The sequence below is a fragment of the Haemaphysalis longicornis genome, unplaced genomic scaffold (genome assembly GCF_048455015.1).
Source record: "Haemaphysalis longicornis isolate Haplotype H1 unplaced genomic scaffold, Haemaphysalis longicornis Haplotype H1 scaffold_11, whole genome shotgun sequence".
Taxonomy (NCBI): domain Eukaryota; kingdom Metazoa; phylum Arthropoda; class Arachnida; order Ixodida; family Ixodidae; genus Haemaphysalis; species Haemaphysalis longicornis.
Genome location: NW_027526214.1, coordinates 49,503,573 through 49,530,617, shown reverse-complemented (window position 1 = coordinate 49,530,617; position 27,045 = coordinate 49,503,573).

Genomic DNA, 27,045 nt, shown 5'->3' with positions numbered 1-27,045 from the left:
CCGTCTTCCTCGGCGGCTGGTTTCGGGCTACCGGGGGTCGGGCGGGTGACAGTGGGTGGCGGTACGGCGGGGCCTCTTGACGGCGTGTTGGAGCAGTGCGGGGTCGACGAACAGCCGCGGAGTATGTCATAGCTTGTGGCTCTCGGGGTACCTCGGATGGCGTAGAAGTTCCCAACGCTTGTTGCACTTCTTCTCTAATCACGTCGGTGAGGGAAGCGACTTGGGGCTGCGGCGGCGTTGGGAGAAGTTTCCGCAGCTCCTCTCTCACTATTGCGCGGATAGTCTCGCGTAGGCTGTCGGCCGCGATCCGCGTGCTGCCAAAGTCGTTCGCATTGGCCGCGCCAACAAAGTTGCGGTCATACTGCTTAGCACGCATTTCGAGGGCTTTCTCAATGGTGCTGGCTTGGGTCACGAATTCGGGGACGGTTTTGGGCGGATTTCGAACAAGTCCAGCAAACAGTTCCTCCTTCACTCAGCGCATTAAGAAGCGCAACTTCTTTTCCTCCGTCATTTCGGGGTCCGCGTGGCGAAATAGCTGCTTCATCTCCTCAACGAAGATTACGACACCTTCGTTGGGGTGTTGCGTGCGCGTTTTCAACAAAAGGGCGGCTCTTTCTTTCCGCACGACGGTAGTGAAGGTCTTAGTAAACTCGCTTTTGAACTGAGCCCAGTTTGTCAAGGAGCTCTCGTGGTTCACGAACCAAGTGCGAGCCGAATCTTCCAAGTAAAAGAAAACGTGCCGGAACGTTTCTGCGTCGTCCCACCTGTTGAATTTCCGGACGCGCTCCAGTTTCTCGAACCATTCTTCTGAGTCTTCCGCGGGGGCTCCTCGGAACGATGGCGGTTCCCAGGGCTGCTGCAGGACGATTGGCGACGTTGTTTCTTGCACCATGGTGTTGGTTGCAGCGTTCCTTTTCTTGGGCCCTTCTGGCATCAAACCGAATTCGGGTGGTAGATCTTGCAGACGGGGGCTGGCTCTTGTTGGACTGGCTTGGCGCGTACCCAGGGTGCGTACCCAGCACCTCGACCAGATGTCGCGAAGACAAGGACGATGCAGTTGTGTTGAATGAGAAACGCGTTTATTGGACAGAACTTGTGCTCCCCTAACAACTCAAAATAATACAGAGGCGGCGAAGCAGCGGTCAACAAAGTGACTTGCACAGGCGAGTGTCGTCGAATCGAATGCCCCGGCGTCCGCACTGCAGGCTTTTTATCTTTTGGCGCGCGTGGTTCTCGAAACGTCGATTCGCATCGAGAACATAGTAGATCCAAGAAGATTATTCTGGGCTGTTCACGTTAGATCGGAATGCTCTCCCTATCACAACAGATAACACATGCGGCACAGAAAGAAAGAATGGAACACCCGCTTCCCTTGGCGCAGAGATAACACAAACCGGCGCAGCCGGGCTTAAATAGCAGAACACAAATAAACAAACCCAATATATGGTTCGCGGCAATATCTCTCACTTCAAATCAAGCACTCATGACCGGTTGCTGGTTTATGCGTGCAATGGTTGCGAGAGGAAGGCAGTAGGAGGGGGGCACGCGCAGATATAGGTTTTATACCCTTGATGATGACATGTCTGTTGTGTTGGCGTGAGGTTCAACGTAGCCTTCTAACAGTCCAATGCGAGTGGTCTGGTGTCATCTGTACTGGAGTGGATTGGGTTGTCGCGTTACACAAAATGTATGCTGTATCTGTATCTTTCCACTCTAGGGAAAGATACATATCTTGGTTTGTCCGCTAGGATAGAGCTGAGGTCTTTTCTATTTTTCATTCAGGTAAGTATCTGGGAAGTATGGTGAGTCTTAATTTCCAAACAAACGTGTTGTGTTTCGTGCACTCCGTGGAGGGCATGCTGCTTGGCCGGTCAACCTTTTTCACACAGTGCAAGGGCACTAAATTGGTCGCCGTTCATTTTTATGACCATAAAGCTCAAAGGGATCTACCTGACGCCAAGGCCTCCCCTGACCAGCGTCCTATTCCCCAGTGTCCTGGCCCGTGGCAGGCACACGCGCGTCGTCGTGCCCCGGTCCTGAACGACCACGGCCTGGAGATCGTCTACCGGCGGCGTGAGCGTCGGAGTGAGCGCCGCGCGCCACAGATGTTTGGGTGAGAGTATGCGCTATCGCAGCAGAGATGGGACGTGGACGCGGACGGACGCCGCGACGCAGGAGCGACAGAGCCGACAGCTAGAGATGCTCTCAGCGTCGCATGTAAAATTAAAGGCTTTCGTGCAACGTTTGGTAAAACCTACTTTGTGGCGATGGTTGATCTAAGAAGAAAACTACAGATGTGCAGGGGTCAGTTCATCACGAAGTACAACGTGGGAATGAAGTTTATAGAACAAAGTTAAGCGACAAGTTTTCTATCGGGATAATAAAGTTCCAACCCAAATGGCTGACTTATGACAGTTATACGTTCATCGCGGTTATAGTTCGATAGCATAAAACTAAGAGGGCTTTTCTATACCAGTTGAAGTGCGTAATTTGCGTGGTGAGGGTATGGTACCCCCCTGTTGTATTTCAATGTCAGTACATTTAGTGTTTAAAACACTAGTAACTTAACATCTTGCAATGCGCAAGAGAAGATTCGTCTTAAGTGTTCTAACGTATGGTATGTGCTGTTGAAGATATTTTGATGACGATGGGCCAGGTCAAGGTATTGTTTATGTGGATACCTACATTATAAATGTCTACAGATTCTATTGGGGGGTCGTTTAAAAAGTAGGAAAATTTAGTGATATTAGTGGAAGACATTTGCATATTTTATTTGTAATATTTACTTCCTTACGCCATGAGTTGCACCCATTATCGACAACACTCAGGTCTTATTGCAGAGTGTTAGTGTCGTAATCACAAGGTTTTTCACACAATATTACGCAGTCGTAGGCAAAAAGGTGTGCATTAATATTTTACATGTGAAGGGATGCCAATAGTATAGATTAGAAATAACAGGGGTACACGGGAATGAACGCGGCCGGGAAGAGAGTTATTACTGTTGGCTCAAACGAACTGTAATCTTTCAGTAAAAACAGAGTCCTACTCAATAAATTTGAGTCAATATTTCTTTTCTGAAGGTGACGCAATTGAGATTTTTGGGAAACTTTGTCGAGGGCGTTCGAAAAATCTAAAAAATGCAGTCAACGAAGGAATAATAATCTTTTATTTAATGCTGTTTGTGGGTGAATGATATAAGCTGCGTTTCACAGGAATATCGTTTTCGAAAACAACGTCACAATCGTGTAAATACCGAGATAGTTTCGAGAAAATTTTCCTGGCTTGTAGAAGTAACATGTTTTAGTAGTTTACAGCATAAACCTGTAAGGGAAATAAGTGTTTCGTTGGGTTCGTTTTGTCGCATGATTTATAGACTGGGACTATTTTACCAATCATTCACTTATCAGTGTAATAAGGAGTGATCTATAGATGAAACATTTTTGTTAAAATATTGAACCTTTTGCCCAGGCTACATTAAGAATCTCGCATTTATACCACCTTGACAAGTTGATGCTGATTAGGAACAGTTTAAATGAGTTTGGAAATACGAGATACATTCAAGACTACGGGAGGCATAATACAATATCAAATTTATGAGTGATAGGAAGATCAAAGTCCGAAGTTACAGAAAACTGTTTATTGAGGGTGTCGTTAAGGACAGAGGCATATACGTTGGCAGAAATACTGAAGAAATATGAGAAAAATACTCGGCGTTCGCTTATCAGCTTTCTAAATTTCATATTCCGCAATGCATTATGCCATCTTCATCTGATAATCGGAGTCAGCCATTCTATTATGGCATAGGCCTGCGTTTACAATATTAAACATAACGATCTGTATCTAAAATCTACAAAATAAACAAATGCATTTTGGAAACCTGTTCCTGTATGTGTTTTATCTTCCTTGATGTGGCAGCCACAATATGAGGATAATACACTGATCTCAGCTAACAGCATCTTTAAGAATTGCTTACACTGAGCATTATGACTTCTCCATCGGGTAATAGGAAACAGACACTCTCAGGTTAGGGTTGCGAATAAAATATTCGAAAAAATGCGGAACGTTTCAATGTACAAAGAAACGGAATGCATTAGAGAAAGCTATACATGTGTGATCTTTATGTTATATGCTATGGCAGCCATCGTTTGAGAATAATACCGTTGGGCCGGCTATGATCTTCGTAAAGCACTTCTTCCACTGTTCCACTTGGTTTCTCCATCTGGTGAGAAACACAGGCAGTTCTAATTATGGCTAGTGTTAAATTCACGTTATTTTAAGGTATGCTGCGTGGAAAAAACGTTCAAATTGAAAAAAAAAGGCATTAGGGACATGGTCAGCTTTGAGTACTCCATGCTCCTCCACGGGAGAGCCGTCGATTAAAATTAATTGGTGCCCAATTATTGGCCATCTAAATCACGGAATCGACTGTGCAGAACTGCTTCCCCTTATAAGTAGCGAAGCCGGTTCCGATATTTAGGTCTAGAGTTGCGTTTACAGCAATAAACAAACACGCGCCTTTTACACGTGCAAAGTCTAGATGTGCATAACAGAAAGCTGTAACGGTAAGTATTTGGTGCTCCTCGCTGTGAGACTCATAGTGTGATAAGAAAACATGGGGCCAAGCTATCAGCTCTGTTAAGCACTGCTTCCACTTTGTATTCTGTCTTCTCCACCTAGTCGTATGACGAGATCACTCTATTTAGGGCTTGGGGTGCGTGCACAATATTGGACAGGGGCGGCCCTTCGAAATCCCCGCCAAAGAAATGTACTAGCGAAAAATATTTGTTTAGGTAGGCGGTGCTCATCGATGTGTCAGCCATATGATGACAAGATGACATGGAGCCGTGATTTCTGCTTTATAAAGCACACTTTGCATTGTTCATTGTGGCTGTAAAGGTCAGAGGTACAATCAACCCCTAGCACAAGTCTTCACGGCTCGTTCCGACATCCATCACCATCACATGTATTTCAGATTACCCAAAAACCCAAAAGAAACAAAACACTGGTGACTACTTGAAAGAACACATGGACAGCGGAGATGCAAACGTGTACAGGAAAGCTTCCTTCGGTGTCTCACAACACCTCCGTTTTGACGTGAAAGCCTCCATGGTCGGTGACCAGGCGAGACCATTGAAGTGGCGGTGCTCCTCGGGCCTACGCCGCAAAGCGCACAAGGCGTCGAGTTTCGTTGATGCCTAGGATCAAGCGCACATGCTATAGGGCTCTGATTTATGGCGCGAAGCATGCGGGCACCGGTGCTGTCCGTGTGCTAATAAGAAACAGGCCCGCGGGGTACGCCAGGCCTGCTCGCCGGCCCGGAGGTCCACGACAAAGGGAACGAGCAGTACTTCAGGACCGCTGGCCGGAGCGGAGGTCTGACGACAGAAGAGCGAGAGGTGTGCCAGGCCGACTCGCCGCCCAGGAGGTCCGAGGACACATGAACGAGTAGTGCGCCAGTCCCACTCAATGGTCCGGATGTCCACGACCACAGGAATGAACAGTACGCCAGGCCCGCTCGCTGGCCAGGAGGTCTAAGAAAACGAGAATGAGCAGCTTCGTTTGTTCTGTTCCTCCTTCGTGTGCCTCCGTATACTTCCTTCTCGACATCATTTCCGCCCGTCGTACCCATTTCCCAGCGCTTGCTCAGATGAGGCGTTGGACAATGGGTAACTCCGACACTCCACGTGGCACACCAAACATAAAATCCTAGACATTACCACAATCCCCCTCCATTTTTAGAAAGTTGTGGACACAACTATTCCAAGGTCCGGAGATGTGCAGTTTCAAGGAATAATTTAAGTGTTCTACAAGAGGCCGCTTACAAGACAGTTGCACCCCGAATATACCGGAAAAAAACTATAGAAAAGACACAGAGAACACACGACATTCAACCGTCACGACATAAAACGTGTATTCATTTCGTCTTATTACGCCCTGCCCAAATAGTCGTCACCAACGTGTTCAGTGACATTGATATAATATACGTTGATATTGCATACTTTTATTTAGCATTCTCGTGCAGTGATAAGCTCCATCGCAAAAACCTGTTGTTGACGCGTTCCGCGTACTGCAAGTACTGTGGAGGTTGACGTTAGAACTCAATATTGAACGGGTTGCTATTAAGGTAACTGTTGAATTATCGGAATGCCCGGACCAGCGCTAAGCCATTGCTCTCGATTGTGAAATATCGCGCTTCTCGCGGGGGGAGGCGGCCGCTGGCGTAAGAACAGGATGCAATATTTTATCTTATCTGGCCTATAGAAGTACGGCCCAAGGCTTGCATTGGAGGTGTTGGTGCGAAACATGAACTTTTTGGTGTTATCTGGTGCTCGAAAAATGGAAGCTGAGGCTTGTTTGTTTTTAGATCACGGAAAGCCTTCTCTGGTTGTGCTTTCCAAGGGACAGTGTTCTTCTCACGTTCCTGCGTGAAGTCCGTTAAGGGTCTTGCTAACTCGGCGTTATTGGGTATGAATTCCGGTAGTAGCCAATTAGCCCAAGAAACGATTTCCTTCTTGGTAGCTGGTGCCTTGGCGTCTTTAATTTTGTCCATGGTTTTCTCGAGAGGCTCTTCTTTGAAATGAACGATTTTATGGCCGAGGAGCGAGATACGTTGCTCCCCGACTTCATATTTTGTTCGTTTGAACGAGATTTTGGCCTCTTTGACTAGTGCAAAAACTTGCTGTTGGGCTTCCAAGTGCTCACCCCACGTTTCAGTGGCTATAATTACATCATCCAAGCAGTGGAACACATGATTCAAATTCCCAGTACAGCCTTCAAGAGTCTTCGAAACACGGCTGGCGCAATTTTGATGCCACAGAGCATATACCTAAACTGGTATAAACAAGATGAGTGTTATGTCTGCGCCGTCAGTGACAAGCTGAAGCACGGGCATACTTGAAATTGCGGTTTATTCCCCCCAAAAAGAACATGGCTTTTTGCGACTGCTCTGCAGCAAGTTGTCCACTAAGCGGAATCGACAGCATTGTCCATAGCCCCGCGGTGTCAGGAGCAGCGCCGGCGAGGGAAAGGGCCCCTTCTCGGGGGACACTTATCAGCGCGCTATCGAGAGGCGCCGACGCAGTACTTCGTTTCCTTTGTGGAGCACGAACACAACATTTCTTCCCCCCTTAGAAGAGTGTCTGGTAGCGGTCAGGGGGGTGTCGCAGCCGTGAGAATTTGCGTAGTCGACGGCCTGGGATTGCAAAGACTGGAGCTGGCCGTCTGCGCATATGGTTGTCGGCGTCACAGCGGCGCTTTCCACAGTGAGATGCGAGGCCCTGTTGACGAGTGGTGACTCACAACTTCCTTCAGAAGGGGCTGGTTTGCCTCAAGACGGCCTAAGCTGATGGAGCTGATTGAGGTGCCGCCAGTTGTCCCGGAAATTTCGACGAGCCACGAAAGCAGGCCAATCTGTTTTTTCACGGTCGCTGGCACCCATTCCGGCATGTGTTGAAACTGGCGGGTGAGCACGGGTTCGCCTTTTCGTATCCACCACCTGCGCGGTGGGTTGCGGGCACCCTGTGCCACCTTTGAAGATGGCTTTGGTGGAACGGCCTTGAGAGGCGTCCTCATTTCCCGCGAAAACATTAGCCTCGCAGGGGTATGGCCTGTGGTATTTGGACTGTTGTGTGCTGCTTGAAAAGGAAGCGGGCCAAGCGTGGCTGTAATGACCCGGTCTCGTCCTCGCAAAGTGCCCTCGTGAGTTCGGCCAAGTAGCTTTCGGCGTGGCCATTCATTGCTGGTTGGTACGGGGCGGATGTTACAGCAGTGATGCCGTTGTCTTTGTAGAACCGCCTGATCTCTGCCGACACAAATGCCGTGCCGTTGTCGATACTATGTTTTAAGGTCGTCCGAACGTTGCAAACAACGCACGCAGGGCGTCGATGACGGCCGCAGACTTTGGCCTACTCATTCGTACAACTACTAGCCATTTCGGGTAGGCATCCACCACAACAAGAAATGATTATTCCTTCAATTGGACCTGCACATTCAACGTGCAGGGTGGGCAATGGAGTTCTTGGCTTCTCCCAATCAGGATTGGGGGCTCTGGGCGGCGCTTGTTGGTTTCCCTGGCAAGCTTGGCATGTTTGTGCCGCTGTTTTGATGTCGCAGTCAATTCCTGGCCACCATATGCAGCAGCGAGCGCACCTTTCCATGTCTACGACTTCTCGATGTCCAGCATAGATGAGGGCCATCGTTTGCTCGCGTCGTGCTCACGGAATAACGACTCGTGACCCGAGTGTCACGCGGCCGCGATGGAGACTCCACTCCATTGCTCTTTTCTTAAAGACGCTTATGCTTTCACCTGTCAGTTTCCGCACGCGGCCTTGGTTCAGTGCCTCGCTCAGTTGCGACAACGTCGGGTCGTCTTGCGTCGCTACGGCTACCTTGTCGACCGTTAGCGTTGGATTAGGCAGGGCTTCAAACATCAGCACGGAGCCCACTTGTGTAGCATCCGGAATAGTTTCACCAAGCGGCAGACGACTCAATGCCTCCGTGTTCTGGTATCTTTTTCCTGGGCGGTTCACGAGCTCGTAGTCGTACGCTGACATTTTTATGCACCACCGTGTCATACGGGGGGGGGGGGGCAACGTATGAGGTATTTGTTTCGGGGGGCCCAAAATACCTAAAAGATGTCGGTGATCTGTAAAAATGATCACGTGTCTGCCTGCAATGTACTGGTGAAAGTGTGTGGCTCCTTACACGATTTCCAGTCCTTCTCGATCCAGTTGCGAGTAGTTGCGCTCTGCCCGCGAAAGGTTGCGTGAAGCGAAAGCAATCGTTGCTTCCCTGCCTTGATCGTCGGCTGTGAGAGTACTGCGCCCACACCGTAGGGCGATGCGTCGCAAGGTAGATGCGGGGGCTTCACTTCATCGTAGTGCCTGACGACTACGGTCCACCGGCGCAGGTCGTTAGGCACGCCTAAGGCTTCTGGTGGCGTTGCGAGCAGCTTCATTTGTCATCGTTTTGTAACAGGTGGTACAGTTCGTTACCCACAGTTGCTCGCTGCTCTAGGAATTGATCGTAGAACGTACCGAACCCTATAAAGTACTGCAGCTCCTGCTTGTATGTTGGTGCTGGTGCTTCATTGATAGCACGCACCTTGTAATCCGTGGGACGAATATCTTGAGCATTGATAAAGTGCTCAAGAAGTTTACCTCGGTCACTGCAAAACAGCATTTCTCTATGCTTAAGCGAAAGTTGATGCTGGTTAGCCTGTCAAGTACGAGATCTAGGCGTGCTGCGTGGTCTTCGCTTGATGTGCCGCTAATGCTCACTTCATCCAGGTAAACGCACACTACTGGAAAACCAACAAGTGTGGACTCCATGCCATCATCATCATCATCATCATAATCATCACCAGCCTGTCTACGCCCACTGCAGGGCAAAAGCCTCTCCCATTATTCTCCAATTACCTCGGTCCTGTGCCAACTGGACTCCATGTACTTCCGGAAAATTTCTTGGCCTGCTCCCACTCCAAACGAAAGTCGTTTAACCTTGTAGATTCCCATTGTGGTGTTAAAAAGTGAGCAATTCAGCTGTTTCTTCGCTCACCTTCAGCCGTTGTACGCCTGGGTGAGGTCCAGCGTGCTGAAAATTTGGCCTCCACGGAGTGTGCTGAAAACCTTCTGTGGCATTGGTAGTGGGTAAGCCGAAGCCTTTGTTGCTAGGTTCTCGGTGGTCCAATAGTCTTCAGAAAGGCGTAGGGTTCTGTTTTTTTTCCTGACTCTGGCAAGTGGTGTGGCTCAGTCTGATTGCTGCGTCGGTCATTGACCTGCTGCTGTTCAAGCTTGCGAAGCTCTTCGTCGTACGCCGACTGCATGGCAAAGGGTACTGGCCTCGCTTTGAGAAATCTAGGGCTGGTGGCCTGATGGAGCCCCTCGCACGGTAAGCAGTGGTAGCTGGTAGGTTGTGCCGTTGAAGCAAACATCTGCGTTGGCACTTCCCAGTAGTGGCAACGCCTGCCCTGACTACGTTCTCAGGTACGTGTCGTCGTCGAGCAAGATGGGTGCATGCTTCCGCCAGCTCTGTTGATACGCGTATTCGCTAATTAGCGCACATGCTGTTCCGGAATTCACCTCGAAGTGGATCGGCTAGAGGTGCATGGTGACGTTGATGACGATCTTCGGTTGCGTGCGTATGTTGAGACCAGTGTTTAGGTCGTACAGAGCCGATGATGCTGGTAGACTACCGTGTGTCTCCGCCTGCGTTGTTTCCTTGCAGGCGTTCCTTGCTTGTGTCGTTCAGGGGGTGCCCTCGACCGTTTCTTCTTTGTTACGCATGCTTTCTTAATGTGACCTCATTTCTTAAAAAAATGGCACGTTGCGCCTTGAAGCTTGCATGACTCGGGCTGTGCTGCTCCTCACAGCGTCAGCAGCGCTGCGTTTTAGGTAATTTTTTTTCAATTGCCTAAGGGGGCTAGAGCTGGTGATTTGCGAGGTATGGCGGCTCAGCAGGCTTCCGGATGTCATGCTGCTGCTTGCCGACACTCTCCGCTCTAATGGCGATTTTGTGAGCCTTTGTGAACGTCAAGTCGGTCCCAACAAACAGGCGCTGCTGTAGGAAGTCGTCCCGCTGTCCGCACGCAAATCGGTCACGGAGTATAATGTGCAGTGGTAGCATGGTAGAGTTCGCAGGTGGAATGGCGACTGGGTGTTCGGTAGCTACCTTTGTGGTAGGCAGTGTTCCGAGGTTGCAATCGGCGGCCAGTTTTTTCAGCGCCGCAACGTAGGCGCTGGCCGCTTCTCCCTTCATCTGGTCTCTTCGAATGAAAACGTGGCCGGCTGTACACTTCCGATGGCCTTGGGTCGTAGTACTTCTGCAGTGCCGCGATGATGTGGTAGTAATCCACTGCCGCCGGTGTAGCTTGGCTGAACTAAGGAGCACAGAGTGTCGCACAACTCCTCCTCACACCGCGTGAGCAGGTGTGCCTTCTTGCTGGTGTCTACGATGTTGTTGGCCTCAAAGTAGAATTGAAGGCGTCCAAACGATGCTCCCCAGGCGGTGCGATTGAACTCACGTAATTGTCCTGATGCGTGTCAGCAATGTGCGGTTCAACCTGGGTCGCGCAAACATTTCCTCGTCCCAAGTGTTATGTCCGCGCAGTCAGTGGCAAGCTGACACACGGGAGACTTGAAAATGCGGTTTATTCACCGCAAGAAGAACACGGCATTTTCCGACTGCTCTGCAGCGATGTCCCAAAGTGTCTCTACGTGCATTCTCCATCGCCCGGCGGTGTCAGGGGCGGCGCCGGCGAGGGAAAGGGCTCCTTCGCGGGGGACTCAAATCGGCGCGCTGTCGGGAGGCGCCGCCGCAGAACTGTGCTTTCTCTGGGGAGCACGAACACAACAATGAGCTAGAAAACGCCCTCATTTTGTTGCCTTGAGGGGCCATAGGGACGTGCCAGTACGCCGTTGTAAAATGAAACATGGAGCAAAACGTCATCGCCACCAGGGCCAGAAAAACGACTATCCGTGGGGTGGGTTCCCGGTCACAGAAAAGGAGCTGGTTGAGCTCGTGGAAGGGAATACAAAGCCTTAGTGTTTCATCTGGTTTGCGTACAACCATAAACGGGCATGGTTGGCTTCTCGATAATGCCAAGTCTCAATATTTCTTGTACCTTTTTCTTGACAGCGTCGGCTAAGGCCAGTGGAATGGGATACTGAGTTAATTGAGTAACCTTAGTGCTCGTCGACGCTGGCCTGCACACATTGTGGGTCTGCCCTGGGAGATCACAAAAAATTACACCATCTTCCCGTGGGGAACCCTGATGAGGATGCGAAGCATTGTGGCAGTTCCGTGTGGTTCCATTGTGTTGCCGTTATGTTGAGTGATCTGGTTTTTACTAGCGCCAGAGAGAATTCCGCGTCCGGGTCCACACCCCTGGCAAAGGCACGCAAGTGCTGTTGTGTTACGGTGAGTAGGCGGTGGTTGTCGAGGCGCCAAAACTCGTCCATCATGTTCTTGTCGATGTTGTCTTTGTGGTAGAATCGATAGTATCCGCCCGCTTTGGGGAGGTAAAGGTTGTTGAGATTGGTGCACCGGCTGAGAGTAATGTACACGCCCTCCTCTTCGCAGCTTTTTCTTCTCGTTCTTCTTCGCCGGTTCCCCTACGGGAAGATGACGACGGTGGTTGAACGCGAACCTATCTCGTGATGGATTCTTTGGTTAGCCAATCCCTTGGGGCATCAGAGGCACTGCGGACGGGTCTGGTTGAGCTGCAAGGCTCGTGGCGCTTCCCGCCACAGCTTTCCCAACGGAAATTCAGCATCCCCCTCTAAAGTTTTCAGTTCGTCGTTTCCTTTGACGTTCAGCTTCGCGTGCCTTCGTTGCATCAGCAGCTTCGTAACGTAGTTTGAATGAGTCAAGGACATAAGGTGCGTTCGTAGCACTTGCTCCTGGCCTGGATCTGTAGCGTAGTGGAAAGAGCACCGCGTACCCCCTTTCCGGCCAGAGAGTCGTGGGATCGAAACCGGGCGCCGCTAACTATTTCTTTTTTTATAGTGCAGTATCGCGGAGCTGTGGGTGTAAAGAGGAGAGTTGCGCAATGCCAGTGAGCGTGTGGACGGCGCCGCCATCAACGACGCAGGACCAGGCGAGCCTGAGAAATGCTGATCATTTAAAAAACGTTTTGCTCTTCTTGGCGCAGGGCGCGAACTTGTGTCGCATGCTTAGGGGTGATGTCACGAGTAATTTTGACGGCAGAAATGGACTTCGATGGGTGGAACAAGGGGAACACAATTTTGGTCTCGTTTACACCCCCCCCCCCCCCCTTGGTCAGCGCTGGGCTGATTTTTTTTTTGTGTTGAGAGAAGATGCAACCGACGCTTTTGTAGCACTCCTCCAGCGCTACCGCTGCCGGCCCAACTCTCGCTTTGGCATGCTGCTTAGTATCTACGAAATCCACTCGCGCTGCCACATCGGCCCCGCCTGGAGCCACCACCACTAAGCACGGGGCAAGCTTATGCATCGCCACCACATTGCCGGAGGTCCGTGGCAAGAGCTCCGCTCCACCCCACGCGATCTACCAAGAGGTGTCCTCCCTGCTGCAGGACGACGCTGCAGGACTTCTGCAGGTGTACACGAATGGCTCAATGCAACAGTCGATGGGCAGAGCCGGAGCTGCCTGCACGGCCATTGAACTTGGCCCCAGCCAGTTGTGCAGCTTCCCCTTCCCTGCCTCATCCACCTACGCAGAGCTGTCTGGAGTCCACTTGGCAGCGGAACGTCTTCTAAACCAGGGGGCCCATGTCCGGGGGACCATCATCCTGATTGTCTCTCGGTCTGCCCTCCTCCGTCTAAGAGCTGCGGACCAGCCAGCCAGCTCCAGCGGCTACGTAGAGCGGTCGCTGGGGGCCAGCTCCATGCAGTGAAGGCCCAAGGAGGCCCGCTGCGACTTCACCAGCTACCATCGCACGTGGGCATCATGGACAACGAAGTTCCAGATGCCCTGGCCAAGGGTCATGCTCGCCAGGCAGGGGTACCAGCCTCTCGGGATGTGGTGTCATTCGACGCTGCAAGGACTATCCTGGCCCGAGTGGTGGAGGCTGTACGGTGTTGTTTGGAGTCCACTGGAGGCTGTACGGTGTTGCAGGCCGTATTTGCTCGAATGGTCAGTGGTCAGTCCCAACGGCTCCTGCCCAGCCGCATCAGTAAAGACACCCTGTCGCTCCTGCATCGCATGCGGCCTAATTGCTGCAACGTGGGAGCCCGCCTGCCCCACCAGGGCCTCCGGGCGTCCCCCACCTGCGTCGACTGCCCAGAGCCTCAGACACTCGAAGACGTACTGTTCTCTTGCAGCCAGCACGACACCATGAGGGAGGAACTCCGGGCCGCGTTCCACCGACTCGGTGCACCAAGCCACAAGCTGGAAGACTTCCTATTCCCCACGAGATCGGACGCCTTACGACGGCAGGTATTCCAGCACTTCCTCAACTTCCTAGTTGTGACTGGACTAGTGCAGCATTTGTAGCCGTAGCGCCTTGGACCAACCGAACGCTACATAGACTGTGCCCCACTCTCTTGCTTCATTCCTCTTTCTCTATTCCTATCCTTTAAAACCTTCGTTTCTTTTACCTGGACAAGGTTGTATAATGGTGTCACCTGTTTCCTTATTCGGGTGCACTGTCGGAAGATATGGGGAGTCGACTCCAGAGAGGCAACAAACCCCACCGAATCCCCAGGGGACAGGTGACAAAGAGTGTGGCCGTCTGATGTGCGGCTTTCGCCGACCAGAGCGGCAAGAATGAGCAAAAGCCTTGAACAAAAAAAAACACAAAAACTTATATTTAGACAGGCAAGTCACAAACACCAGCACGAGGTAACGGATTGATAATGACAGACAACTTACATGGAATTCAAATACAAGAAACAGTCCAATTAGACAAAATGTTACCAACAGGAGCGTTAACAAATGAATATTACCAAGCGGAGCAGTTAACCTAAAAGAAAACGAACAGTTCGATGTTTATAAGAGACAGAGTCCCAGCATATTCACCGACCGGGCCGGACGATGCACTGCTGTCGGAAGCGATCGGCTACCTGGGAAGCGTGGCTTCCTTGTAGGCCAGGCCGTCCGAGGCGATCACGGTGATTCAACGCCCGGGAGTACGTTGGAGTCCTCCAGGGCGTGGGTCACCGATGGTGTGATGCACAAACGGACAGGTGGCGTTGTCACATCATGACTGTCAAACGTAGCTGGTTTGCTTAGGCGCGGCTTCTCTTTTTATAACCCTGCCGGCGCGGAGAGGGATAGCACAACACACAACGCGCCCGGCAGCGTCAGCGAATAACTTCACTCTTGTCCCTTCTAAAATCATCGACGCTCTTTAGCACTGGCAAGGCAACCTGTGCCTCCTCGAGAGTGCTCGAAGCTTCGGTTTAAGTTGAGCGGCGGAGCTTTTTATTTTCGTATTTTCTTGCCGGCGAGCCAGCGACTGGTCGTGTTACCGCCCTTTCCATCGCGAAACTTCCGGCCTTGTCTCGGGCGAATAGAACCGAACTGAATTAATTGGACGACTGAAGAAGAGTTAGGCGCTGTACAAATAAATTAAAAATTTATACGATACTTTTAGACGTCGTACGCTCGAGTTTCTGACACAACCCTCCAGTTTCAGAATATTATGCAATAATATTCTCATAACTCTCAAAGTCGTGCGTTCGCGTCGTTCACACTTAGTGAACAAAAGAGGCTGTGCCTACTAACACAAAATCTAGTACAGCCCAATGTTCTTCATAGGAATATTGACAGGTATAAAATTCGCGTACAGAACAGCGGTTTCGCGCAGATTTCTCAACAAATACACATCCTAGGGACAATTCATAATTTTAAGAACAATAAAGTTCTAGCATTCGAATTAAGCCAGTGCCCATAAGAAATGTCTGGCCAGTAGTCATTACAAGTGCGAAACTCATGAAAATACAGCGTGCGCTCCAGTGCAAAGGTCTCGTAGTTTCAAATACAGTGAGTGTACGTCAGTATACAGCATACAATGCACTGGTACAATGAAACGCATAAGAACCATAAATAATATGTTGTTCACAAACAATAGCATGGCACCGCAAAGTTCACGAATGTCACCACTAATAACGTCAAAAATACACAGCAAACAGAAAATGTACTGTACAATAAGTAATCCGAGCATTCACGCAAGAAGCAACTATTGCGTAAATATACACTGTACAGCCAGAGTGACAAAAGTACAACGTTCGCGTACTGTACGACAAAGAAACGTTCAATACAACGTTCGAGTATACAGTACTCGACGTATATACAACTCTGTCTTACACAATTCCACTCATATCCCACGTGCATACCTAAATTTGCATTCTTCATGATTAGGCCGTGTCTACCGGGCGCTTCCGTCACTCCGCCTGCGTAATTCTTCTCTTCGGAAAAGTTCCTTTCGAAATGTCGAGCGAAGCGACAAACTCTTTCGTGACCGCCGTGATACCAGGTTTGCGAAAATGTTTTGCTGCCTGGGCCTTCACCTGGTGAACGACCGAGTGGCTAAAAACGGCTTGGCGCTTCTTCCCACCTGTCCGTCGGGACAAATGGCAGTAGAAATGTTTTCTCTTGCTCTTGAGCCCAAACCTACACTCGTTGTTTTGGCAGCTAAGCTGTTTGCTGAGTTTGCGGAAGCCGGATTTTATTGACTTGCTTTTTACAGGCCCTCCAGCACTCCTTACTCTTCTAAGCGGCACCGGGGCAGGGGCCGCAGATTTTGAGAGCCGGAACCATGCTGGCTTCGCTTTTGCCGGTGCTCGAGTTGCGACGGGCACGGCTTCGCCTCAATCCGAGGCATCGAATCGGGGTTCTTCTTTTGAAACAGCGGGTGGTTTCTCTCCCACCGCTGAAGTCACAGGATCGTCGCCACCGGTTATGTACAGCGAGTTCCCTCCACGGAATGCGGTTCCGCTTCGCACGGGGGTTTCAAACTTGACCTTAGAGTCAGTCTTTGCTGCTCGAGCTGGAAATTTCGAAAGCGACGCTAGTCTGCCCAGCGAATTTGCAGTCTCGAGCTGGGTCTTCCTGGGCAAGGACCGTGCAACTACCCGTGTCTTTCGGAAAGACAACGGTTTCCTTGGGCACTCTCCCCGCAATATCGGGTACCCCTTCGTCAAAATGGTTCGGCCCCGACGTCGTGATGGCATCCACAACCGGTATGTCATCTCCATCCTCAAGCTTCGCATCACCTGTAGGATCATCTTCCTTCCAGGTCTGAAGTGGTGCCCTTTCGCACAATTCTGGAGGTGTTTCCTCCTTGCTGATTGCGGATACTTCTGCCTCTTCAACTCCGGAGCTATCCTGGCATTCTTTTGCCTTCTCACGGTTAGTACTTTGGCCACTATTCTCATCTCTCGTATTTTCCTCATCTGTTGAGGATTCCGCCTTCAACCGTTGTATCTCGAGTCGCCTTTTCAGAATCTCGACTTCAGCTTTGCGGGCTTTCTCTTCGCGCACCGCTTTCGCTCGCTCCAAATGAAGTTGTCTCTGAAATTTTTTCTCCCTTTCTCTTTCAGCCCTCTCAGCTTCTTCTCGTGCTGCCTGTCTTGCTTTCTCAGCCTCTTCTCGTGCTGCCTGTCTTGCTTTCTCAGCCTCTTCTCGTGCTTTTTCTGCCTCTTCTCGCGCTCCCTGCCTTGCTCTCTCAGCGTTCTCGTTTTCTTCTTTTTCTTTCTGCGCAACCCACTTTCGTAGTTCGGCCCCTGACATGCCCAGTTGGCAGCCCTATGCTACAACTTTCTCTAAATTCATGATTGCACATGTATCGCAATCGAGTTACGATACCCTAGCCTCTAGCTAGGAATATCTACACAGAGAAAGTTAGCAGGAGCATCAATTCATAAAGGCAGTAGCAACCTATGCCAAAAAAAGTTCCAGGCTCTTTCTACTCCTTACCGCTCACATCAGACGTGCTGCCGTGGACGTCAGATATTTCCACGCGTGTCCTTAATCGGGTACGCTGTTGGAAGATATGGGGAGAAGACTCCAGAGAGGCAACAAACCCCACCGAATTCACAGGGCACTGGTGACAAAGGGGGTGGCCGTCTGATGTGCGGCTTTCGCCGACCAGAGCGGCAAGAATGAGCAAGAGCCGTGAACGAAAAAAAATACAAAGACTTATATTTAGACAGGCAAGTCACAAACAGCAGCACGAGGTAACGGATCGATAATGACAGACAACTTACATGGAATTCAAATACAAGAAACAGTCTAATTAGACAAAATGGTACAAACAGGAGCGTTAACAAATGAATATTACCAAGCGGAGCAGTTAAATAAAAGGAAAACGAACAGTTCGATGTTTATAAGAGACAGAGTCCCAGCATAGTCACCGACCGGGCCGGACGATGCACCGTTGGCGGAGGCAATTCGGCTACCTGGGAAGCGTGGCTTTGTCGTAGGCCAGAACGTCCCAGACGATCACGGTGATTCCAGGCCCTGGAGTACGTTGGAGTCCTCCAAGGCGCGGGTCGCGATGGTGTGATGCACAAAATGACAGGTGCCGTTCTCACATCACGAGTGCCAAACGTAGCCTGTTTGCTGAGGCACGGCTTCTCTTTTAATAACGGTGCCAGCGCGGAGAGGTAGAGCCCAACACACAACGCGCCCGCCGCCGTCAGCGAATAACTTCACTCTTCTCTCTTCTAGAATCATCGACGCTCTTTAGCACTGGCAAGGCCACCCGTGCCTCCTCGAGGGTGCTCGAAGCTTCGGTGTAAGTTGAGTAGCGGAGCTTTTTATTTTGGTATTTTCTTGCCGGCGAGCCGGCGAGTGGTCGTGTTATCACCCCTTCGTTCGCGAAAGTTCCAGCCTTTTCTCGGGCAAATAGAACCGAACTGAATGAATCGGGCGACTGAAGAAGAGTTAGGCGTTTTACAATAAAATGAAAAATTTATACACTTTCAGACGTCATACGCTCGAGTTTGTGACAAAGGGTGAACTCTCCGACTGAGTTCATCAATATCCCCACTTCTTTTGTCTTCCCTTCTTCCTTATAAATCACGACTACCACCACCTGGTAAGGTTTGTCGTTCTTCATACAGTTTGAGCATGTTGGCATCAAACACTTTGGCCTTCACACCTACGGCAACAATGTTGTCAACGTCGCTTTTTGCTTCAAGCACTTTGAATGGTGCATGGCCTTGCATGAACAGCTTGCTCGACTCTGTAGGCAGGCGAATCAGGACCTTTAGCCAACAAAAAGTTTTTGCGGTTGGCATTTCCGGTAGTAGTATTTTTTCTCTTTCTGGTAGGCGAGTGTTTTCAAGTTTTTTGTGAGCAAGTTGGCAAGTTTCTTCCAGACGCGTCCGGTGAGCGACGAGTTAGCCATAAATCGTCCGCACTTCACCGTCAATCTTTTCGTTCGTCGATACCTCCCTGAGCACAAACAAACAGCCTCCAACTTGCCGGCCGCCCATCATCACGACCCTAGGCTCGCTTGTGGGACCTCTCAGTAAGCGCAATACAGTGGTCCCATGTTTAAGGCTTCTCGCGGCACATCCTCTTTAGCATTGTTTTTAGTGTGCCGTTCAACTCCTCAAGGAAGCCATTCGCCATTGTGTAGTAAGGGTAGTAGGAAACAGCTTAAAAGAGAAGGCGGCATCCTCTTGATTAGTTCGGATAGAAAACTTGCCCCGCGATCACTGGGCATTTCTTACGTGATGCCGACCGGTGGTAATATCTCAAGTAATGCCTTAGTGACATGCACAGTGTCGATAGCTGGCAGATGTATGGCATCCGGATACCGTGTGCCAAAGTCAATAAGAGTGAGCAGGTACCGGTTCCGGTTTTCTGATGCTTGGTTGAATGGCCCTATTCTGCACTTTCTTGTGGTCAAAGTATTCTGAGAGCCAGGCAGCCAGCTGTCGTACGGTCTCGCCATCCATGGTTTGTGCTTTGCTGAATTTCTCTTGGTAGCCCTGGGCAGTGAAGATGAATCACTGCAAACGAGCCTTTTTGACGGTTGGGTAATCCAGCGATTCTTCTAGTCATACTGCCTATCACAGTCAATGCTTACCCAGAGAGGCACATGCTGATGTCCGTTGCCCACTTCTCTGGTGGCCATAATATTGTGCAGTAGCTACGCGCTTAAAGCGGTGTATATATGCCCGTAGGTCATCGCAACGCTCGTGAAAGATGGGGAGAAGCTACTGGGGACTGACCATGACCCTCGAGGGTGGTGTGCTGATCAGTGCCACGCTGTTCTTGTGGCTGACGTTCCTGTGGGACTCTGCATTTGCCGGAGTTTCCCGCAGTCGGAGCACGAGCAAAAGAAGCTATTTGTGCACTTCACCCTCAGCTTTCTACCCTTCATCCGAGGACCTCTGCGTTTTCTGTTCCCCGCAATTTGTTTTCCGTTGAGCGACTCGTTCAGCGCTCTCGTTGGCGCGGTCTTTCTCGACCTGCTCTCGTAGCCTATACACCAATAATCCGTACTGGACGCCTAGCGCTGTAAGCTTTTAGAGGATCATGGTGGCCTTTCTGCACCATACAGAATAAGTATCGGTCAGTATACTCAGAGGATCCTGGCAGGCTCGCCACATTTGTAAAGGTCACAGGTTCATCCAGCACCCCACACCAGACTCATTTTTACATCCATCACCATCCCAAGTATTTGCGATTCCGCAATAAACCCGCCGAAACAACACATTTGTTACTACTTCACAGCGCAGGCAGACAGCGCAGACACGAAAGTTTTCAGGAAATGTCCCGCCAGCGTTTAAACACACCGACGTCCCGACGTGGATGCCTCTGTGGTCGTTGACCGGGCCAGACCATTGAAGAGGTGGTGCTCCTCGTGCCTACGCCGGAATGTACACACGGCGTCGGGCTGATTCGCTGCCGAGCCTCGAGCGCACACCCTATAAGGCTGCCCGACTTGGTTTTACTGTCCGAGGCGTGTGCTGCAGGAGTGGTCCTCAGGAACGGGTACGGGGAGTACGCCAGGCCCACTTGCCGGACTGGAGGTCAGAGGGCGCAGGAACGAGCCGTACGCCAGGCCCGCTCACCGGCAAGGAGGTTCGCAACCACAGGAACGAACAGTACACCAGGCACCACCACCATCCAGGAGGTTCGCGAACGCGGGAATGAGCAGCTTCGCTTTTTCTGCCCCTTCTTCGCGCGCGTCCGTTTTCTTCCTTCTCGTCGTCGGTACCGCCCATCATTCCCACATTTGGGAATGACTGGCGCGACCGACACTTCTCGCGTTTGCTCAGATGAGGCGTCGGTGATTGGGTTATTTTGACACTCCATCTAGCAAATCAACCCTTAAATTCCACACTTTGACACAAAGGCGTCTACATCTGAAAATAAACCACGGCCAGTGAATTTGGGCTTACGGTCTTCTTTACAATACCAGTTGGATCACGCCCCTTCAAAAATGTGCAGAGTAAAGATGAATTAGGGAAAGGTATACACCTACGTAGTTGATGGTCTTTTTTGTGGCAGCCGGTCGTATGGGAAGTATACAAGGAGTCCGCCTGTCAGCATTTTAAAGCCCCGCTTCCACTGCACATTATGCCTTCTTCATTTGATAATCGTATCCCAACTTGGGTTGCAGTCACATTATGGCACAGAACTTAAGAAATGCATTATGCAAAGTTGTACCTGTCAGTACTCGTTGCTCCTTGATGTGACAGCCGTCGCATGAGAAGAATACAGACAACATGGCTATCAGTTTTATGAAGCATGGCTTGAACTGTGGATTATGATTTTTCTATCTGATAATAGGAGCCGGTCAGCCTATTTAGAGCAAGAGTTGCGCTTACAATATTAGTAGGAACACGCCCCTTTTAAATTTAAAATAAAGAAATGATACCGAGAGAGCTGCAACTGTAAGTTCTCGACTGTCTTCGTGGTTTTAGCTTTCGTATGAGAAGAGTAAACAAAGCGCGCATATCGAGTTTTTAAAGCGCTCCGTATACTGTGCATTATGGCTTCTTCATCTGGTAGTACGTGGTGGCGACTCTTTTTATAACCATGGTGTTCTTCACATTAATAAAATAAATGCATGCCGGCTGAGGTGCGGAGAATAAAGACATGCAATAAGGAAAGCTATGTCTGAAGGCGATCGAAGTTCCTGTGGGCTTCTTGCATCGTATAAGAAGGAATGCACCGTAATCGGATATCGGCTTGTGTAAGTGCAAACTCTACAGTGCCTTAGGGTTTCACCATTCAAAAACAAGAGCCGCGAAACCCTTTTTATGTCTACGGTGGCGTTCACGTTTTTTGAAGAAAAGTGCCTCAAGTACAGCACAGAGGCTGTGGAGATGCAGTACACAAGTGTATACCTCCTAAAGACGGCTCCTCGCTGTGCAACCGTCGCAAGAAAATAAAATGTTTCGCACAGCTGTTCGCTTTCTTAAGCGCTGATTTCGCAGTGCCTAAGAGATCCTTCATCTTATAATAAGATTCACCTGCTGAATTTACTCTAGGGTCGACGTTACAATATTAAAAATAACATGCTCCTTCTAAACTTTTGAAAGTAAATAAACGCATTAGGAAATGTCTACCTGCAAGTACTGGATGATATTTCTGCGGCAAACATTTTTTAGAAAACTCAATTCCGGCTTTCACTTTTGTTACGCACTGCTTCAAACTTTGCAATATGTCTTCTCCACCTGGTTATAGAAACCAGGCACTCTAATTAAAACATGGTGTATGCATATTTAGATGTTCCCCACGCGCGCGGGGGCGCGGTCTGATCTTGTTCGCAGCTCCAAGCGCTTCTCATGAACGCCTCCAGATTGAGCCCCGCCACGAGGGCCTGTCTGCTCGCCGGGCTACGGTGGCTGTAATGCGGGTGCTGCGTTGTCGTGCCGTACAGCCGCGTCTACGTGAGCCTATTTATTGCAGATAGGCACAGCAGTATTGAATGCTATCGACACCAACTAATTTTGCTTTACTTTCATTTTCACTCGCTGAAACTGCAGCTGCGCGCGGTACAGCCGCGAGAACATGACCGTGCGGTCCTTTCGGCTCGTTCTCAAAACGTTTTTATTGCAAATAATAATGTTCGCTCATACCCACGACTCCAAAGAGCGTAGTAACTCCACCGCCTTTGAAAATGAAAGGTGGCCTGAACCCCCCACGCTCGCCCATTTGGGCCGAAGAGCCTACGCGTAGCGTAAAATGTTACTTGAGCAGTGTAAATCGCCGAAGCTGTAAGATGGTAATGCGCGCCGTGTAGAGAATATGGTAAAAATCGCCATCCTATGGTTATTTATTGTGTCCAAAGACGTCAGTGAAGTTTCTGTATGTCGCCTCTATTACGGATACTATTTCCATAGCAAGAAACACAACCCACGCTATTTTGCTCTGTAGCGGGACACCTTCACCGCAGTACGCGCGAGGGCATGGTCCGTAACAAACAAAGACTACATATGCGACATTCTAATGATTAATTGGCAGTGCAGTGCTACCAAAAAATGGTCAGTGAACATTTCCGAGGCGTTTATTTATCGAGCTCGTCTTGAGCTGTCTGTTATCGGGAAACACAAGGGCAGGCATCCACGCGCTGATATAAAACACTGACGGAACTCTAAACTGAAATCGACGGAAGTCAGTTGATATTTATTGCAGTTGGAGTTGTAAAAGGACAATGTGGACCACAAAATGGTCCACCATAATATAGGGTCAGGGCATATTATATAGCTTTACCAATAAAATATTTCAAACAAATATATATAGCGAGTAAAAACTGCGCCCAAGGTTGCTGCCTAACTGCCCACTCCACTGCCATGATGTCCAGCCTGTGGTGTGCCTGTGTAAATGCTTCTTTGGAAACACATGGAAGATACCTCCATCGGTAGCCTCAATGATTTATACCAAATGTGGATCTTGGGGTAATTGTTTTTTGTCCACATTTTCACTAAAAGCTGGACGGAGACGAGGACGCAGAAAGGAAAACACAAGAGCTGCAAATTGTGAGAAAACAACCGTCAATAGATAAGGACAAAGACACAAAGAACACAAGAGCTAATGTTTGTTTTGCATTTTTTGTCTTTATCTAGGTGCAGTTTTTTTAAGTATTCAGAAGCCTCAAAAATTCGTCCAGGGGGCTTTGAATACCGTGAGATTTTACAGATCAGGGAGCTCAATCAAAGAACATAAGTTACACTTCTGGTGATCAGCTAAATAATGCAAATGGTGGCCGTGTTTTTGGCAATATGAATTATCCCATTTAGCTCTAATTTGTAGTATAAACTAAGAGGAGAGACAGAGGGCCTAGATGTCCCGGTGATGCGGTGGTGGTTCTATTTTACAAAAATGGCGACGAAAGGAAGTAGAAGCAGCTCGAGCGAGAGCTGCTCACGAGAGATTAAGGGCACCGATTATGATAATGCATCGGTGCGGCAATGGTGATTAGAAAGTTTCTACATTTTCCCAGCTCAGAAAGGAGCCGTGGTCAATCCGCGTCCAGTAGGTGCCTTAAGCTCGTTCGTACTTGTCAGGTACTCTGCTGCATTTGTAAGCGAAGCTGCAGTAGGGGCCGTCTTCGGTGCACATGCCGGTAAAGTCGGTGTAGACGACGCATCCATGAAAAAGTTTGAAGTATATCTTCAACGCCTCTGAAGTCCGGTGGGTATTCAACCAATTTATATTCTACTTGGCCTGAAAACACCTTCTTAGCTCGTTGATATTTCTTTCAGTATGTTTGCACTTACCTGGTTGTACTACCATTGTGCGATGGATTCCCTTTCTAAAAAGAGCGCTTGCCACAAACTCTTCGGCTGTGTTGTAGCATGCGGGCAACGACAAGCCTCGTGATGTCTGTCATGATGGTCAGTACGCCGCTCTTCAGCGTCGACCATCTACTGTCTTTTGGTTGGCAAAATTTGTCGCTCATTCTGCACTTTGAGTTCACCAGGTGGTACGTCCGTTTTATCAGTTTGGAAGCACTCCCGACACACAGCTTGTGCCGACATCAAGGGAGTCGGTGAGATGTCTGACTTCCTCGTGGAAACGTCGCCGGACTCTTAGAAGACACACGATAGCAAGTCGTCTTCTGCATGAACATCACGTGCTGCCAACGTAATTTTCACATTCTCACGCTCTACTTCCGGTAGGAGCTGCACGCGTGCAGAGTTTCGATCATAGAGGCTTCTTCGAAGTTCTTCAAATCATCTCGGTCATAGAATCGTTCTGTCATTTTTAAAAACTCTCCGAAGTTGGTTGATACATGTATTGACTCGAAGATCTGGCCTTGCTGCAGGACGTAACCATTTCTGCCTTTCAATTAGTAATATACTCGAATCATAACATGAGTCATTTCATCTTCGCAATCTACATTGGCCGCATATTCCTCGTATAGAGAGTGTGTGTATAAGCGGTTCGATTTCTTGCCTAAGCATTTTCCATCTAATTTCTGTCTACCGTAGCTGGCGCAAGCGTTACTACAACATGTCGCAAACATCCCTCGTCATTAAGGTCAACGCTCATGTGGATTTTGCGTCTCTGCATAGTCTCTGAGCACAATTTCTCGTTATGCTGTCAGTCCATGCAGGCGCGTCGTAGATTGAGGAGCAATCTGTTCGTACAGAAAAGCTAGCACATCTTTTGTTGCGCGATGCTTTGTGGCATTCCACTCACCCTTACTGCCTCGACCCATTAGGCAATCGTAGGAGGTGAGGGGGCATTGTCGTCTGTCAGCCTATCGTGTCTTTCGGCTTCAGGTAGCACCGCCGTTATTCTGTCTATCACATTCGTCCGTCGTCGGCATCGAGGGGTCCTACATCCAATAGCCCATAGTTAGGATGACTCTAAATTGCAAACGGCTTTCTTCCCGCGTTTATGGGCACCATATAAAATAAAAGGAGAGACCAACTGCCGATACGTTCCGCTGATGCGGTGGTGGTTCCGTTTTACAAAGATGGTGACGAGAGCCAGAAGAGGCAGCTCGAGCGAGAGCTGCTCAAGAGAGATTACGGGCACTGATGATGATAATCGCATCGGTGCGGCGATGATGATTAGAACGTATCTACACGTAGCATTACCTTGGCGTCTTGAGTATTGCCATTATTATTGTTATCTTTGCCATTAATATTGTTATATTTATCATTGTTCTACGCCACAAGTAAAAAATACAAAGTATAACATACTGCCGCGAAAAATATTTTGTTTTCTTCTTTAAAAATGCTAAAGTTATTTGTTTGGTCAACTGTTATATCACCGCAAAAATACGGGTACGCGCAGTACTCCGAAGAACCCCATTTCTAAAAAGAACCAACCCCATCTAATCTTTGTGTTTACAATTTAATATTACGATTCGGTGTGTTAATAGCGTTGCTTTTGTCTACGCCCCTCACTGCACCTGTACTCTTTTAGCATAAGAATATAAAAATGTATTTTTGTTCCCCAAGCCAATATAGGCAATATGTGCAAGGCACATTTTTAACTGCAGGTTTGCTTTCTTGCTGAAGATAATAGAATTCTTTACGAGGTGCCTTTCTCGGGGACTTGTCATCGAAAAAGCACATCTGCCGGCACATCCGCGCACTGCGTGGACTCGCTCCTTCGCGAGAGTACCACAATAATCGCGGCACTGGTGCTGCAGTGATAGGTGGCGAATACATGTGGAAGCTGAAACGTAATGTCTACTCCTCGTGATCATTTCTGGAAAAAAAAACGAAAAACCCCATGAACGACGCCGAAAGTCAAGCACGCCTCGCTTCCACCGCAGCTGCACCAGCTACCCCACAAACGAAAGCCGGCCCCTCATTTGCAGGGCCCACACCTTGCTGTGGTCTGCGCATGTACTAGAAGCGAACATAATAATATTAAAAATGATAATGTTCAATCAATCAATTTATTTTCAGTGCCCGAGAACGACGGTGATGTCTTAGTGCTGCACACTAACAAACATAAAAACAAACAAAATGACTAACAACCATAAAAACGAGCAAAATGACATGATTCATTCAACACGCCCCACTAAAAGTACGCTATACTAATAGAAACAAAAAGCACAGTAATAACAATGATATCACACCTTATGAACGGAAGCGTTAGCCACAAATAATGTACTAGTTAGGTGAACATACAGCCAATTAGAAGATAGTTAGGTAAATATAAAAGCTATAGGAACAAGAAGTTGAATAAAGTGCAGTAACGAGCAAACAACGGACGTTGGCATAGGTAGAATATGGGAACGGATTAAGACATATACTGTTAGCTACAAACAGCACTACTGAGCCCTCCCCGAAACTGGGCCAGGGAGACAGTGAAAACATCCAATTCGTCACCAAGAAAGTTGTACAAGCTTTGCAGTCGGTGGATAGGTTAGTGACGACTACTAGTTGCACCAGTTTGGAGTGTATAGCGTGATCGCGTGCACTTCTGGGGAACTCGGAGCACAAGCTGGGACCGGAAGTCTGGGCAGGAAATGACTCCGTGTAGTAGCTTGTTCCGAAAATGAAGATCAGCTCGATCATGATTAGAACTCAAGGGTATAAGCTTAGGTAGGTGATGTTGACTGGAGGACGAAACCGAACTGCGTCCAAGCCGGTGTTTATATATTGACAGGAATGTTTGCTGCACTCATT